This window comes from Carex rostrata, chromosome 1 (genome assembly GCF_964058835.1).
Source record: "Carex rostrata chromosome 1, lpCarRost1.2, whole genome shotgun sequence".
Classification (NCBI taxonomy): domain Eukaryota; kingdom Viridiplantae; phylum Streptophyta; class Magnoliopsida; order Poales; family Cyperaceae; genus Carex; species Carex rostrata.
The window spans coordinates 5174789-5193684 of NC_135918.1; the positions used below are offsets into that span (position 1 = coordinate 5174789).

Sequence of the window (18896 nt, forward strand, 5' to 3'; positions counted from 1 at the left end):
TTCCCACTCCACATAAGCTACGCTCCTCATTTGGCTCTAAGAAATGAGGTGATCGAGTCATGAGAGAAAGGTGATACACACCAAGAAGAGTAAAGTACAAGACAAAAATTCCGGCCAAGTCCAGGTTTAAGCTAGAGTGCCAGTCCAACAACTAAAGAAGATTCAAATATATTAGAGTCATCCCTCAGGCAAGTAAGATCTTTATCCAAAAGTTACGAGTCATTCAATTTTTCAATATTTGAACCTCAAAATCATGAAGAAGCCGAGAAGCAAGAAAATTGGACAAAGGCGATGAAGAAAAAAAATGCAAATGATTGACAAGAACAACACTCGGAAGGTTGTAGATCGACCAAAAGATCGTGAAGTCATTGGTGATAAATTAATCTACAAGATAAAGTTAAATTCTGACAATGAAGTTGAAAACTACAAAAAGGTTGATAACGAAAGGCTTCAAACAAGAATTCGGCATCAATTACTGGAAGACATATATTCAGATGAGAAGGCTTGCAACGTCCAAGAAGTGGCTATCATATCAATCTAATGTTAAATTGACATTCCAAAATGACTACCTTGATAAAGAAATTTACGTGAAGGAGCTACACATAATTTCATATCAAGAGGGAGTAAATAGAGGATACAAAAAAATTGATCGGCAAAATAAATTTTGAAGAAAATCAAGTCGGGCCCAAGGCTCAAGGCCCAAATATTTCTAGCTTTTTCAAGAAACATTATGAACCAAAGTCAAAGTCGGTAGTATATAAATTCTAGAATTTTGTATATTAGTGCATTCCCTATAATCTAGAGTCCAAAAATAACTTTGGTAATGTCGGTAGAAATAAAATGAATTATGTGGAAGATTCTATTTAAAAAAATTAATTCAATCACTTGACAATAAACGATCTCCACAAAATAAAAATTAAAAAAATAAATCCAATCACATGACAATAAACGATCTCCACAAAATGAAATTATCTATTTAATTCACAAATATTAAAATACTTGTTATGTTATAACTTTCTCATAATTTTAATGACACGGAGCATTATCCGCTCCGTATCCGCTCCATTTTCACTCCTATATATACTCATATCACATATCACGTAATGAATTTATTTTGTTATTCGTATGATTTAGTGTCAAGAGCGGTGAAGAGACATATTGATAGCCTTTGTAATAGTTATGTGCGAACCAAATATGATAATGAAATTTTTTTTAGAATACTGAAGTGATAGTCATGTACAAATTAAACATGATAATAATATATTCTCTAGAATCCCTCTATTCCCTGGAATAGACTATAGCGCAAACCAAACCCCCCCCTAATATTTTGGAGGTATGTAGCATTACTGAGTTGCAAGTTGCAACTAATTTCTGTTTCTTTCAATATTTAACCAAATTAATCACAATCAGTGCGGCATAGGGGTGCAAAACGGAACGGATACTTACCAGATAGTGATAAAATTATATTCCGTATCTGTCTTTATTTTTCGGATACAAATACGAATTGGATATTAAACACATACGAATCAAATATCTTTTTTTTCATAATAGTGAATAATATAATATTTTTCATAATATATATTAAACTATATAATATATATCTACTATTCAGATACGGATAATTAAAATTTAAAACCATATTTGTATCTATATTCACACGGGTATTCAAATATCGGATATCTGTATCTAATTTTGGGACACAGATACGGATCCGGATACGGTTGGATAATATCTGATCCGTTTGCACCCCTAGTGCGGTGACTTAGGCTCTAATCGAAGTCTATCTTTTGTACAACATTCAATTTCTTAGGAGAGATTTATAAATTACTCAAATAGTTAATTTAAATTACTATTACATTGTTAGGGTTTAAGGAAAGTAGGAAAATATGAAACAAAAAGAAAGAAAGAGAAGGAAAACATATTTAGTTGCACGTACAAATTTCTATACGTTATGGGGGGTATTTAGCAATGGTGCCATTTAGAGAGAATTTTTTTTCTTTTTCATTTCCAACAACTAGGGGTGTCAATGGGTACGATACAGGTAGGTCTGCTAAACGATCCGGGCCGGCTCATGGGCTATGAGCTGGGCTCTTGAATGAGCCGAATTAAGCTGAGCTCAATTCGAGTTGAGTCCAAACTCAGCTCAAACACGAAATTGAAAAGCATTTCCCTAACCGAGTCGATCTGATCCGAGCCGGGCCGCCCATTGAGTCTTCCTTCTCTTCTCTTTTGAGCTCGCCCATTGAGTCTCTCTATCGAGCTCCTCCCTAATCGCGTTCTCCTCCCTGTCGAGTTCGCCGATCTCGCCACATCTTCTCCCTGTCGCGGCGTCCCAAGCACTGTCTCCCTCCGCTTCATTCCCAAGTTTCTAGCCTCCTCATCGTCTCCCTCTCGCGCACAGGCCTCGCTCTCTCTCTCTCCAACTGGTATCTCACTAAGTTGCCCTTGATTTTCCTATTTTAGTTTTTTCTAACTTGATTTGAATGCAATCCATTAAGCACAATGGCCTATATTTGAGATTTATTTCAATTTTTTCTTATACTGGTAATTGTATTTGTCTGAAAATTGAAACTTTAACAGTAAATGATGACCTCAGTTCTTATACTGGTAAGCAGCTTATACTGGTAATTTAAAGAATACTGGTAATATAATATCCGACCCTCACATAGAATAATGATTACCATTGTTGACAGTTTGACACATTGTTTCATGGAATAATATTATATTTCTTCAACTTCCGAATCATTGGCAAGCTTTGTGCGTAATAAATAACGAATCATTGGCCACAAAAATAGTAAATTCCAAACTCATGTAGTCTTCTTCTAGTCCTGACAGTTCAATTCTTTGCTATTAACTTTTGTATGACGAGATATTTTATTATTATTGAAGAATATATAAACCTGATATCTGTTTGTTGTCTGTTCACTATTCTTCATTTCTATAAACCTGATACTTTATTTATATCTTTTCATATTGCATTCCTTATGTTGTGGTATACAACTATATATATTATATTAATTTAGTGAAGTGCAGCCACTGAATGCAAACTTAGGGGCATTTTTGTCAATTGAAAAAGATTTACCACATATGTCATTAGTATCACAAGGATCCCTTGTGATAATGGTGTCTTATGTATACTTAAATTACATAAATTATTGTCCTTACATAAATCACATTTATTCTTTTTCGTTAGAAAGAATTAACTTAAGTTAAAGCCTGCTCTTTTATAAAATGTCACAGGATCAGCGAGTGATATGATATTTTTGAAGTGCTGATTTGGAAAAAGAAAATCACCTGGCAATTGAAAAAGATGACGGTTCGAGCAGCTTTAGTTTTTTATGCTTTGTGGACTGACTTGCAAAAGTTCATTTTCTTAAGAAAGTTAAATGTCTGATTCTATTTGATGTTCTGTTTTGGCTTAAGATTTCAAATATTTTGTTGTCGTTTGTTGTTTTGGATCATCTTAGATTAGAGAAGGTGATGCTTTTAATTCTGTAATATTTGATCCGAGTTCGAATTTGACATGCTCGTAAGATTCTTGGGTTTATGTTTGAAACTTTTAAAAACGAAATGATGATATGTTTGCTTTGGGATGTAACCAATTTGATATGTTTATTTTGAACCAAATCAATTATATTTACTATTTCAAAGTCATGCTCTGATAAAAAAATTTAAATATGGAGAAAATCGGATGTGATGGTAGGACAGAGAATGAAAGAGTTGGCAAATTTTATTGACGTTATGGAGCAGAATTTTTTATTTATATAAATTATTTGTAAATGATATAGAAAATTATATGGAATGTAATAAAATTCTGGTCCCATACAAAAATTCGAAATTCTGATCCCGTAAATTATTTATTGACGTCATGGACAGAGAATGAAAGGCCCAGCGACTTCAGCTTTTGATCTAAATCTCTGCATTTAAGCCGAGTTTCTGGCTGAGCTCATTTCGGGCCGAGCTGAGTTCGGGCCGAGCCGAGCGAATGGGCCGAGTTGAGTCGAGCTATTTTCTTCATATTTGAGCCAAGTCCGAGCCGGACCTTTAATGAATGTTGATTGAGCCGAGCTGGGTTTTGGGTTGGATCCGGCCCATTAGCAGGCCTAGATACAAGTAGGGTGGAAGCATTTTCATATTCACACCCACTAAAAATGAACGTATCCATATCCTACCCTTACCCATTAAAATTTAATCTTACTCTACCCTACTCTTATCCATTAAAATTATCGGGTAACGAAAAGGTAGCGGGTGAATAACGAATAATCCTACTATAATAATTAGTTTTGTTATATTTTACAAATAGAGTATCAAAACTCATTTATTTCGCACATATGCAATAATATTATTAATAAAAAAAATTAAATTAAAATTAATGTGCAATTAATTTCAACTAAATTATATTTTTTATAAAACAAGATAATTCAAAATATATATATATATATATATATCTTCCAACAAATTTAATTGTTTAATTAAAGAACAAGACATAGAAATAAAAGTAATATGTTTAATATTTTTCTTACAACAAAAACAATATACTGAATAACAAGTAGAACTAGGGTGCTCTTAAGCTCACCAAAGTTTTGGTGAGCTTAACTCTAAAACTCATCAAATCGATTTCAAACGACAAATCCGAACCGTTGAAACCCGCCTACCTTACGTGTGATGCATCTACATGTGAAATTTTTAAACATTCGAATTAATTTAGTATAAAGTCAAGCGGTCAAAATTAGAAGGTTAATAAATTAATTTTAGTGCATTCATTTTTTGGACATTTTTGACCGCTTGACTTTATACTAAATTAATTCGAATGTTTAAAAATTTCACATGTAGATGCATCACACATAAGGTAGGCGGGTTTCAACGGTTCGGATTTGTCATTTGAAATCGATTTGATGAGTTTTAGAGTTAAGCTCACCAAAACTTTGGTAAGCTTAAGAGCACCCTAGTTCTACTCCTAAATAACACAAGTACTCACTAATTATTGCTCAAATATTATCATATTATTATATTTTATATAATTACCATATAGAGTAACGGGTACGAAATAGCCTTTATCCGTACCCTTATCCGTTTAGCTAACGTAAAAAAATTCTTATCCATACCCATATCCAATAAGCTGACGAAAAAAACACATTACTCATACCCATCTTATCGAATACGGTATGGATCGGGTAAACGGCCAAAAGGGTTTCATTGACACCCCTACCAACACTACTAGAATTCACACTTTTTTCATGCTCCCGAAAATGGCTATTTCCAAGGGTTTTCCCTTGAAAGAAGCCCAAAAATCACCATTTTCAAGCGCTACCCTTGAAAAAACTACCGTTGATAATACCCTCCTTGCAAATAGTATGTATTTCCAAGGGGACCGTTGGAAATACTCTTTTCTGGTTTTTTTCAAGGGACTACCCTTGAAAAAAGGGTCATTGGAAATACTTTCAAACTTGGCTACCGTCTGCATTATTTTTAAGGGAGCATCGTGGGGCCCACCAGATTATTTCCAAGAGGAGTGAACGTGGGTCCCACCTGAACATTTCCAAGGGTGACACCACTGGGACCCACTTGAGTATTTCCAAGGGTATCATACGGGGGACCCACTAGAGTATTTTCAAGGGTAGTTTACGGGGGACCCACCCCAGCATATCCATGACCAGCGAAAGTGGGCCCCACCTGGTCAGAAATTGGCGCTATTATTTGAATGGGCCCGTCCATTTTTTCCATAGATATACCCCTGGAATTACTAGCCTCCTATTTTTGGTACCAGAATGCTTTCATTGGACAATCCTCCCGGTACCAACCCAGTATTCCTTTACAATCCCCAATTCCCATTCAAACTGAGAACACGTCTTACAAATCGATAGAAAACACATTGAGAAAAGAGATTGCAAAGCATTTAATAAGCATAATCATTAACATAGCATAATCAACACATTGTATCAAAATAAGGTGGAAAACCCTTTACAACACAGTATTGTGTGCTTGAACATTGCTAATATAAACAAAATATACACACTATGCTATGAGTTAACAAAAATTCACATAATACGCTACCCAAAATATACCCACTATACCATGAGTTAACAAAAATTCACATAATAAGTTACGCAAGACCCATTCACCTTGCTGATATGCTACCTTGTAAATTCACAAAAATCTAAACTTTCTGGCACACTATAAGGCATGGTTCAGTTTGTAGGTAAATTGGCCCACCATTCGTCATCCCTTGCAATTTCTCTATTTCCAAGTGGAGCTTGATTCAATAGTGCTTGAAACGAGTCTCTCTGATTTGGTTGCATTGGAAAAGGAAGACCCTATGTATTACCAATTACCACATATATAGAGACAGCATGTTATATTTATGAGGGATTTTGCATGTACACCCTCAAAATAATTAATTTTGCAATTTAAGTATTGGGATCATTAATTGTACCTGAAAAGTAGGCAAACTCCTAGTTACACCTTGCTCAGTTCCAGAAATGTTCGGTTGAGCCTTAGTTTAACAATGCACAATGTAAAATGTTATTGTACCTTTATTACCAATGCTTTGCTAGAAAACCATAACAGTGTCAGAATACGCCATATGATAATTGCAGAAATACCAAATGAGTTCATAGGTTAATGGTGGTACCTGAGTAGTAGGCAAATTCCCAATGACACCTTGCTCAGTTCCAGAACTGTTAACTTGAGCCTAAGTTTCACAATTCGAAAGGTTTAATGTTAGTATACATCCACAACAGTAGCAAATAAGTCATATACAACTTACATAATCACTAATACATACTACTTGTAAATACTACATTCACAACAGGAGCTAAACTTTCTTTTAGAATAGTTGCCTATTTTGTAACACTAATACATATTACTTGCAAATTCTTCGTCAACGCAGTAATATTTTCAATTTAAACAAATTGAAATTTGCTATGAGACCCCGCTCAGCCATTTGAATTGGTATGTTCTAGAAAGCAAGCACTTCGAACTATAAATGATTAATGTGTATTTGATTTTATGTTGAAGTAGAATTATGGAACTATAAGTTGTGTATCTGATTCGAATCTTATATAGACTTAGAGGTTTATGTAGTGTATTATGAAATATTCAATTTTAGCCCTAATTTATGACCCATAATGCACTAAAGGAATGTAGTTCACATACCTGCAATGTAGGTTTTGGTACACCACACATTGAGAATAATTGGCTGAAGTACCAGTCATAAGTTGCCATTTTTCTTTCCTTCTCAGCCTCCGCCTCATCTTGACGACATTCACTCTGAGCTAAGAGCAATCCTACTTCTGCGCGAGAGAACATTGACTGCTCCTCATTTAGCACACCAGAAATAGAAGATGTGTGGTGCTGTTTGGCTCGGGTGGTTGCTGGTTGCACCTTGTTTTGAAGCATGCTTCCAAATCCTCGGACCCTACCGTGTTTTGATCCGCCAACAGCTGAGAGAAACATGGTGTTCTCGTCCATGTCAGAATTGGCCTGATCAGCCATCATGTCCCTCACCTTTTGCTATGAGTTGTTTCAAATTTGAAATAAGAGGGGAAAAAAATTAAATCATTACTCAATCAGCCTTGTGCTATAAATACTGTACATATTGTACTTATACTGAAAATGACAGAGGCTACAGTTTGCAAGGCTTAAAAAATAACAGAAAGTGTTGTAAGCTTGTCAGTACCAGTGGAGGTGCTGTGGCACTTAGTGGTTTGAATTTTTCAATAAATTGTATGTATGTAATAGGTAGAGTTGTAAGTAGATATATCTTTTTTACAGTTGGTAGTTACTACCCGGTCTTTCAAATAAAAAAATTGAATGCATTGCAATGTATGTAATGCAACTTACATAAATTGCCTCTGAATCTGTGTTGGTAAAATGTAAGGAATTGACATCCAAATCCGGAATCTCCGTGCAACTCTCATCGGTAATTGACTCCATTGGCCCGTTACCATCAGTAATTTCGCTGTTGGCCTCCGCAGCCTTCATGGCAGCTTCGATTTGGGCCACAATCAGTGATTTGCCATTCACTTTAGAACAATGAAGATGTGTATAAAGTTGTACTTTTTATGGTTCTTTTCCTTTGCGCAATTTTGTCTCCACATGAAAAATAATAAACAAGCAATAGTAAATGTCACAATAGTTATCCAAAATCGAACTCACAAAAAAACAAAATAATTTAAAAGGCACAAAAAAGCAAAATAACTTATTATGTGAATTTTTGTTAACTCGTAGCACAGTGGTTATATTTTGGGTAACTCACCCATGTTCAAGTACCAGCCCAGTGTGATACTACTTAAAAAAAACTCACATAATAAGTTGGTTTCCCATAATATATTAGAAGGTTAGCAAGTCTTTCAAGTTCACACAACAACAGTCACAGACCCATAATATATGTTGAAATATCTCAAATAGATTTTCATGGTTCTCTAGTCAAACATGAACAAATCGAATATATACAGTACATGCAAGATTTAACAAATCTTATTACAAGACCAATATAAGGAATCACATATATTAGAGATAATAAGAGTTAACTAAATCTATTTTCAGCACTACACATATTAAAACATATCAAAAAGAAACCCAAACCTTTAATTTCTACATAATCCAATCCATTTTAAAAAATCAGCAGCTGAACAGTACCAAAATTATCCAACTCATGTTGGTATGCAATCAGATCTAAATATAAACAACCCAATTTGATCTTATGAACATCAGAGTAATCTGATTTCCAGTGCAATTTATTAAATGACCTTATTTCTGAGTATACTATAAAATATTCGCTAATTACATAATAGTTCGTAGAGTTTACCAGCATTTGATGGTGCTGGTGTGCGCTTGCTGACCCACCGTGGTGTGCCGTGATATTACGTTTCTTGCGGTTTTCCTGGTTTTGTGTACTAATTTGTTTCCAATCTTCTGTGAAAAACAAATCACACAAACCATGCCAGTTGGGGTGGTCAAGGCACCAATGCGGAACCGTGGCCTTCCATAATTGTATGTTTGTACCATATCTTAAGGTCCATGTAACCCTCGCCGTGTGAAGCTCCTCGGTAACCTTTTTGGTTGCTATGGCCTCCAAAACATCCCGACAATGATCGGGGTCTTCCCCTTCCTTGTACCTGAATTTTTTCTGCAAAAACACATATGCACTGCCTTAATAGTGGTCATTGACACTAAAATCGTAAAAAGTGCAACTGAACTTGAATGTCTTTCATACCGTTCAATTAAGTCACTGTGCATATTAACCCTAAATATTCAATTAACTTTTCATGACTTATCCAATCAATTTGTTTTGGGACGTCAAAGGCTAGGATTATAATCCATGATATACTGTAATTTAAAAAAAGGGTACCAAAAAGAGAAACTCGATATTATCCTTTGTGTTATCATCATAGGCATGGGTGGATTGAACTCAAACTGTGTTATGAAATAATTTGGTTGGATTGAACTCAAGGGTCCCAGTTACTGTGTGTACTGTGATCAATACATACAAAGAATCATGGATGCATTTGTTGAGATTTAGTTGAGAGAAAATTACATGGTTAGTAAATTTGTGCATTTAGAAAATTACATGTTTAGAAAATTACATGGTTAGTAAATTAGTGCATTTGTTCATATGCTACACTATATATTTTATTTGTACTAAGTCCATATGTTTAATTGTACAGTTTTATCAGGAATTTAGAAAATGACAATAATCAAAATAACTGTGTGTATTATTATTGTTAATTTTTACAGAAAACAAGGGAGGTGCAGATGAATCAGAATCAGAACCTGCTCAGGCAACGGGTCTGGCTCGACCAGATGTATCAGTGCCTCTTCAGTCAACGGGTCCGACCCGACCAGAGGCATCAGTGTCGGCTTCGTCAGAGGAATCAGAGCTGGCTCGGTCAGAGGCATCAGAGCCGGCTCAGTCAGATGAATCAGAATCAGAAACTGCTCAGGCAACGGGTCCGGCCCGACCAGATGTATCAGTGCCTCCTCCGTCAACGGGTCCGACCCGACCAGAGGCATCAGTGTCAGCTTCGTCAGAGGAATCAGAGCTGGCTCAGTCAGAGGCATCAGAGCCGGCTCAGTCAGATGAATACTTCTCCTTGAATTCACAGGCCCGACCAGAGGCATCAGACCCGGCTCGGTCACTGTCTCGGTCGCTGTCTTCATCTGATATTAACCAAGCTGAGCAGTCCACTTATAGGCCACCTGTGGAACCTATGGATAAGACACAGAAACCATGGGATCGGTGGCCGCCTGTGGGCCAGAAGGAGGCTGCGAACCAGTATTCGGATCCCTCAGAAGATGAATCTGATGATGGTCAGTCGAGCGGGTCAAAGATGTTATTGGATGATGATGGTGGTAGGAGGAGGCACAACCATCTGCCCCTCAGGTGTTATCCCGAAGCTATTGCAGCATGCGGGAGAGATCTTGAAGAGTCTGCCGCTAAAGGGACAACTGGCAACCAAAAGAGAAAGAGAAAGAAGGACAAATCTGGTCCGAGGAATGGGCGGGGTCTTGCGAAGCCTCGTGATCCAGCCCGTCTGGAAGACAGACCAGAAGTCATAGTGGTTGGTGACTGTGAGTTCACAACTAAGCCCCTCTGCACAAAAGTCATAACAACGATTCGGATCCTGACTTTGGAGAACCTACCAGGACCTTGCAGGTCATACCGGTGGTTTCCAAGTAAAACGAGGTTGAATATCCTACAACAGTTCCTACAGAGGTATCGATGGGGTGAAGGTGAACGAATTGTGCGCTGTCTCGATGTTTTTGATAACATAGCGGCGGTCGCTTACGCTTCCCATTTGGCAGAGGACAGAGCTTCGTACACGAAGAAACACGGGGAAGATAAGGCGAAATGGAAAGATTTTCCTCCTAAATGGTGCAAAAATGTAGAAGCCTGGAAGGGGTTGTGTGACATTTGGTCCACTTACAAATTTGCAAGTCAATCGTTGACCAATAGTGACAACAAAAAAAGCAAAAACATCTGATCCACCACGTGACTGGTTCTAGGAGTATGTATCGACACAAGCAAGCCATGGTATTGGTTTACTACATTAACTTGAATTAAATTACAAATGTATTTATTTTATTAACATCATCTACATTTTTGTCCAATCTGCAGAGCAAAGAGAAGGGGGTGCACCAGTCGAGTTGAAGGAGGTTTTTGATCGAACTCACATGATAAAAACACCGGAAGGGCCAAAGAAATACGTGAACGCTAGTGCTGAAAAGGCAGCGGTGAGTGCCTCTTAATCCACCTTGAGATAACGTGCAATCTGGTTTCTTTCTTCCTTTGAAGAAAGCAAATTTGCAAATTAACTGTTGTGTTTGTTAGTCCAAAGATTTTCAATCACTGACAGTTATTTCTAACAAATACAGAAAACCTATTCTGTCCTTAAGGAGAAGTATTCGGGGAGGCTTTCTGATGAGGAAATATGGGAGCTAGCTGTGAACGGAGAGGACAAGCGAGGGAGGTTATTTGGATTTGGCAACAAATCAAGGACAAGCAAAGCCACCCGTGTTTTGGAGACATTGGAGGCAGACATGTCTACTCCAACCAAGAGCACTGCCACTTCTGCCAGTGATGCAGATACAAAATTCTCAAAGGAGGAGGTGACAGAATTATTAGCAGCTGAACGTGCCAAATTTGCTGCTGAACGTGCCAAGATTGTTGCTGACATAGTTGCCCAAGATGAGCGGCACAGACGTGAAATGCGGGATGTTCAAAGTTACAATGAGTACACGCAGGACTGTTTTAACAAGCTCTTCAAGGCTTACGGCCGTCGACCTCCACGTCCACCTCCAATGTACAAGGTAAACAACTAAACAACATAAAATAATTTATGCGTATGATACTTATATGAATAATTTCCAACCCCGAGTCTTTGTTTGCTCTTTGATTGGGCAGGGTTCGTCAAAAAAAGGCAACGGTGGTGAGGGCAACAGCGGTGGACGGACGGATGACAATGGAGCATCGAAGAGCCTTTGAAGGGGCAGAGCACACCAATCGACACATGGTGTTGGATTATATATGTGATAATTGTAATAATTGTAGGACTGAACAGTATTTTGAAATGTTATTGTAAGGATGTTTTAAAATGTTACGGTTGAAACTAGTAATCGTAGGATGTGTATGAACTGTTTAATGACTGGTAAGGCAAACATGCAACTGCGATGTGTAGGATGTTTATGAACTGTGATGTGTAGGATGTAACTTGTTAATGCTTTAACTCAGGTTCGTTAGCTAAAGGATGTTGTGCTTTGTCAATGTAGTGTACTTTGATTTCTAAGGATTTGTACATGTGTACAAAGTATGCATGTTGTGCTTTGTGCATTTAAGGCATAGGGCTTTGGGTAGTGGATTAATCATGGAAATTGTTGGTGTGTAATAAATCAAAATTTATGCGTACAATGGGTACGCAAACAACAATATATATTTTATCCAACAATTACATGACACTATTTCTGTTGGAATACCGACGAAAATAAGTGCAACAATCTATCAAAACCTTCTCGCCTATCTATTGCAACACTAGTGGAAAAACATGAATCAGGATCGGCCTATCTGGATCGGCTATATGAAACAACCGATACTAATACCTATCTGGATCGGTTTTCTGAACAAAACCGATCCTAAAAACTAATCATATCGGATTTTTTAGTCAACCGATCCTAATTTGTGAACTATCAGGATCAGTTTTTTATAAAATCCGATCCTGATACTATTAGGATCAGTTGTTTATAAAAACCGATCCTGATACTATCAGGATCAGTTCTTAGAAAAAACCGATCCTAATAGTTCAACTATTAGGATCAGTTGTTTATAAAAACCGATCATGATACTATCAGGATCAGTTCTTAGAAAAAACCGATCCTAATAGTTGAACTATTAGGATCGGTTTTTATAAACAACCGATCCTAATAGTATCAGGATCGGTTTTTTATAAACAACCGATCCTAATACTTTTTTTTCAAAGTTGGTTCTGCAAAAAAAAAAATTAGTATCAGGATCGGTTTTTTATAAAAACCGATCCTGATAGTAATTTTTTTTTTTTTTTTTTTGCAGAACCAACTTTGAAAAAAAAAATAGTATTACAATTTTGTTAGATAAACAAAAACAGTATCTCTGAAGTAGTTGGTTTGCGAATTAATTTTTTTTTTATATTGTATTAAATAAATAACCGCTTTTCCATTCATTTTGTTGCTGCGGCATTATGTAATGAAAGTTTTGAAATTTAATTCTATTTAAAAAAAAATTTATATTTTATTTCATGGAGATAGGTCCATAAGAAAATTTTAAATTGCTGGTAATTGTCTTTATTTCATCACCTTTTTTATAGTTAATTCATCTCGGTAAGATTCAAATTAAGATTTAATTGTTAATTATTGTGTGAGTTCAGTTAATTAATTAAGTCAAATTTTAGCATTAATAATAAAAATCTCAATTGTACTATTATGTGTCAAATTTGTTAATATTAAGCTCAGGTAGCAAAAGAAGTAATAAAAACATTTTAAGGTTCATTGTATGAGATAATACCATATAAGAATTGCATAATGCTAGCAAATTGAATTGTATAGGTACATAATTATAAGTAAATCTTTGAATAAAGTTTTAATTTAGTCTTAATATTAGACAAATTAAATTTATAATTCAATTGAATTATTTTTCTCACTCTTAACAAACAATGTCAAGCTTTTTTTTCTAAAAAAAAAACCTTTGTGTTTGTGTACAATATTGGATAATTTAGATAACATATATTATTTTTGAAAATTCTATTTTAAATTTAATAATAATTATAAGTAAATAGAGTGTAACTAGTTCTATATAAAAATATAACTATTTTTAAAATATTATTCAGGACAAGTGAGTTGAAGCATTTAAATAATATAACAATATAATAGTAGTTGGATTTCTCCAATATCTCATATGAGCAAATTATGAGTTGTGCTTTCATATAACAATTGTTGCATGCACATCGATTTTCAACCAGAGCTTATCTTGATATGTATATTATAAAACACCATAGCCTCACTTTTAAAGTAAGATGTTATGGATTTTGTAAAATTGACATCCATACTTTCATACTGTGAAAATTTTATATGATTGACATCTAATTTGTATGTTTGACACTGATAGTTTAAAAATCTGACTCTGTCCGTGCATGTTATGTGAACATGTGACCGACATGTATTTTTATGATGTGTGAATTTTTTTCCTCAATACCAATAACTAAAGTTGTTAGAAACAAAAAAAAAATTTGTTCAGAGAACAAATCATGAATAGTTCATCAATTAATTTTAAGAAGTTTGTTAATTCAGTATAATTTAGTTTAGTGATCCTTCTTCAGAATGTGCTAACATTCATAAAACTAAACATTATGAATTATTACAAATAGTTCGTATATAATTTTTAAAATCAATAAAATAACAGAATCAGTTCTTAGATAAGAACCGATCCAGATACTTTTTTTTTTTTTTGAAAATCAATAAAATAACAGGATCAGTTCTTAGGTAAGAACCGATCCAGATATTGTTTTTCTTTTTATTTTTTAAAATCAATAAAACAATAGAATCAGTTCTTAGATAAAAACCGATTCTATAACTGATCCTAAAACCATCTCATTTGGCGCTAGGTTAATTATTTTCGCTTGGCGCCTCATCCAATCTATCTCATTTTCAATTTCAACTAACTTAGCCAAAAACCATTCCCCCTCTCTCTCCGTCTCTCCCTCTCATTCTCCGCCTCTCCCAATCTCTCTCTCAATTCCTCCGTTGGTGACCAATCTATCTTTCTCCGTCTCTCAATTCCTCTAGCCAGATCTGAAGAAGGCGAAAAAGGCAAAGAAATTGACGGTCCAGATCAAAGATGACGGGGACTTCGTGGCGTCTGGTTCGCCACTCATGTGACTACGTCCGGGGAAGACAGGGCGCTATGGCTTTGGCTTTGGCTTTGGGGGGGCCTTCCTAAGGGCCTCGCGTAACATGCTGGTCAGGAGAGGTTGAAGCCGCATGAAGACAAGAGCGAAGAGGGTCGATCTAAGGTTGATGAGAACCATGCGATTGTATCAAGTTATTTGGGGCCTGAGTATTATGTTGGAATTTTGTCGTTTGTTGATAAGGATCAGCTTGAGCCGGGTTGAAATTTTGTCTTTTCTAGAATTTTGGATCTTGGGTTTTCAATCTTGGTGGGATAACTAGAAAGAGTTTGCTTTAAGGTAGCAACTGGTTCAGTATATTTGCATTTACATTTTCGTTTTGAATTAATTATTATTTGCAAACTTAATTTATGACAAGCATGAAGGTAACCCTCTGTAGATGACCATATAACATGCTTATGTGTTGATTTATTACCAGGTACTATCTGTTGTTGGTATATTACAAGATGAAGTGGACCCCATGGTGTCAGTGATGAAAGTCGAAAAAGCCCCTCTTGAATCATATGCTAACATAGGAGGTTTGGATGCTCAAATTCAAGAGATTAAAGAGGCAGTAGAGCTACCTCTGACGCATCGTGAGCTATATAAAGATATTGGTATTAGGCCTCCTAAAGGTGTTATACTATATGGAGAGCCCGGTACTGGCAAAACACTTCTTGCCAAGGTTTGACTTATGAAATTTTTGTCTTTGCTATTGTTAAAATTCTTGTCTATAACCACTACATTATCAAAGTATAATGTTAGACCTTGAAATGCACAATTCAATTTTGTAAAGGACATGTACCCTAGTGAACCGATTCAGCACAATTGCTCATGCCTAGCAACAATTCAAGGCCCTTGAAATGCACTTGGTTGCAAAATGTTAAAAACAAAAGTACCCTTCACTGGCCAACTTCACTAATTATACCATTCTTCTTTTGATAATGAACCTTTTCTAATACATCGTGCTTTTTATTCCACCTATTACCATGAATATCCTATATATAGCTTCCAAAAAGTAGTCTGTTTAATATTATTGTTATTGTTATTGTTAACTTTTTGAAAGTTTGGTCTTGAGCCTCTCTTTAAAAAAGGGTATGCAGGTCCATATGGTATAGGCTTGCTACAGGGACCTTCAAAAATAAATTATGACAGAGGAATCAGCCAAATATCTCATTCTCTGTTCATTTGATTACAGGTGTTAACTAGCTTTGGAGTAAGCAAAGTAATAGATTCTACCCATGCAAATTTTGAAGTAGGAGACTTGGTTTGGGGCACTACAGGACGTGAAGAATATAGCTTGATTACGGAACCCCAATTTTATTTAAAATCAACCACCCCGATTTGCCTCTTTCTTACTACACTGGTATACTCGGTAAGAGTAACTACTCTGATTGTGTATAAATTTACTATTCCCATCCATTCGTCTCAGCAAAAATTGGCTTTCACCATTACACCCTTGTTTGTTACATGTGCAAATAAAGAATTCATAGGGATATGTCGGTAAAAGTATACTTCGCTAATTTATACGTTGGTTTTAAAATACTTGGATATATACAGGGATGCCAGGTTTTACAGCATTTGTAGGATTTCATGAAATAGCATCGGCTAAGGAAGGTGAATATGTGTTCGTATCAGTAGCAGCTGGGGCAGTCAGGCAGCTTGTTGAGAATGTCGGTGGTGCAATGCTCGAGGCGGTGCTCAACAACATGCGACTTCATGGAAGGATTGCTGCATGTGGGATGATCTCGCGAGTGATGTCATCATACAATGGCTGGTGCATATGTGCAATGCCATTAGATGTAAGAAACAGGTCCTGTGGGAGATTTAATTAGCGCTTTGTATTGGCAGAGTTCCAGATGAAGTGCTGTTTGTGCTTCATCTAATTTATTGTACATGTCATGTTTTCTTAATTTATAATCCTATATAAGTTCCCAGTGAGATTTCTCAGTTTAATGGATGTCGAAGCAATCCATCATTTAAATTTGAAGCAATCCTGATATGTAATATTAAATTTTATGGATTTAAATAGACTATCAATATATAAATATCAATAATGCAATATATCTGAATATATAAAATGTTGATTCTTAAAAAAAAAAAAAAAAAAGAAGAATCTGGATCGGTCAAAAATTAATAACCGATCCTAATATAAATTGAATGTAAAAAAGAAAACAAAGAATCAGGATCGGTCAAAATACATTACCGTTCTTAATACTTCAAAATTTAGATCGGTCAAAAATTAATAACCGATCCTGATATAAATACCGTTCTTAATACTTCAAATTTAGATCGGTCAAAAATTAAGAACCGATCCTGATATAAATACAATGTAAAAACAAAAATTATTTGACCAGCTTCCAATAGGATCGGTTTTTAATAGAACCGATCCAGATTGTTGACTATCTAGATCGGTTGTTTAGTAGAACCGATCCAGATAGGCAGTAATCTAAATCGGTTATATTAAAGAACCGGTCCAGATTGTATCTGGATCGGTTTTTCTTCAAAAACCGATCTAGAAAAACAATTTTTAATAAAAAAAAAATTGGAAAATACTATCAGGATCGGTTTTACATAAAAACCGATCTTGATAGTAAGTATCTAGATCGGTTTTTCTTAAAAAACCGATCTAGAAAAATAATTTTTAATAAAAAAAAATTATAAAATACTATCAGGATCGGTTTGGTTTTTTGTTAAAACCGATCTTGATATGAATAATCTGGATCAGATTTGTTTTTTTAAAAAACTGATACTAATTTATTTAATAATGAGTATTAAAAAAATGAGGGAATAAACTATTAGGATCGGTTAAACGAAAGAACCGATCCTAATAGGTATTAATCTGAATCGGTTATTTTAAAGAACCGATCCAGAATATACCTATTAGGATCGGTTCATTAAGAAAAACCGATCCAGCTAACTGCTATTAAGATCGGTTTTAATGAACAACCGATCCTAATAGTTTCTATTTGAATCGGTTTTTAAAAAATACAAAACCGATCCTGATAGTATCAGTATCGCCTTCATCAGGATCGGTTGTATTCCGATACTGATATGCGTATATAACCGATCCTGATTCCATATTTTCCACTAGTGCAACTATCTGTTGTCCATTCTCTCTTTGTGAAAACCTTGTCGCCGTTCTCATCTTGCGACTGAAAACCCATCGCCTCTAACCCTATTTAGGTCGCCGTTATGTGAGACCTGATAAACCCCATCGCCATTTCTCTCTTCACGTGAACTTCCGATCACCCTCTCCCACCATCTTACCTTCTGTTGTGGTCTCATCCTCTTTGGTTACTGCATTTAGGTAGGTAACACTCACTCTATCTCCACTCTCAATCATTTCAAGAGAAAAAAAAAGGAAATAAGGAAACAAATCTTTCCAACGGTAGCCTCATGAAAATATTATGTCTAACTATAAAATAATATAAATTAAATCAATAAAACATTTCCAAGAGTGTGCTCCAGCATTTCCAAGGGCTTCAGCATAAAATAATATAAACTGAATCAACAAAATATTTCCAAGGGTATTGTGCTCCAGCATTTTCCATGAGCCTCATTATAAAATAATATAAACAGACTTACCAAAACATTTCCAAGGGTAGTCCCTTGAAAATAATATGGGCTCTCAATAAAATATAATGTTCGTTCTATTTAGCCGGTCATTGGTCGTGCAAAAGTATTTCCAAGGGTGGATAACAAGCATTTTCAAGGGTTGGCATCAGGGATTTCCATGCGCTACTATTTTCAAGGGCCTACCTTTGAAAATAGTTAAATGTGTCAGCAAACTCAATTTTATTTCCAAGGGCCCTTCTTACCCTTGAAAATACAGATGCTACCCTTGAAAAAAGCGGAAATTCTAGTAGTGCAACAACCTATTGCATGTGAATTTCATCCGATTCACATTTGACAATTCGCGAGGATCATCGCATATTTTTTCGGGAGGGGACATATTTTTTCTTTACTTGTGAAACTTTTCAT

The 18896-nt window shown here is 35.6% G+C and overlaps 1 long non-coding RNA gene across 1 annotated transcript; it reads right to left on the bottom strand.

Moving 5' to 3' along the window:
• Positions 1–6227: 6227 nt before the first annotated feature.
• Positions 6228–6734, bottom strand: LOC144555490 (uncharacterized). Its single transcript, XR_013512053.1, has 3 exons — positions 6632–6734; positions 6434–6493; positions 6228–6314 (listed from the first exon to the last, which is right to left on the bottom strand). It is a non-coding gene; the product is annotated as an uncharacterized LOC144555490 (long non-coding RNA).
• Positions 6735–18896: the final 12162 nt, after the last annotated feature.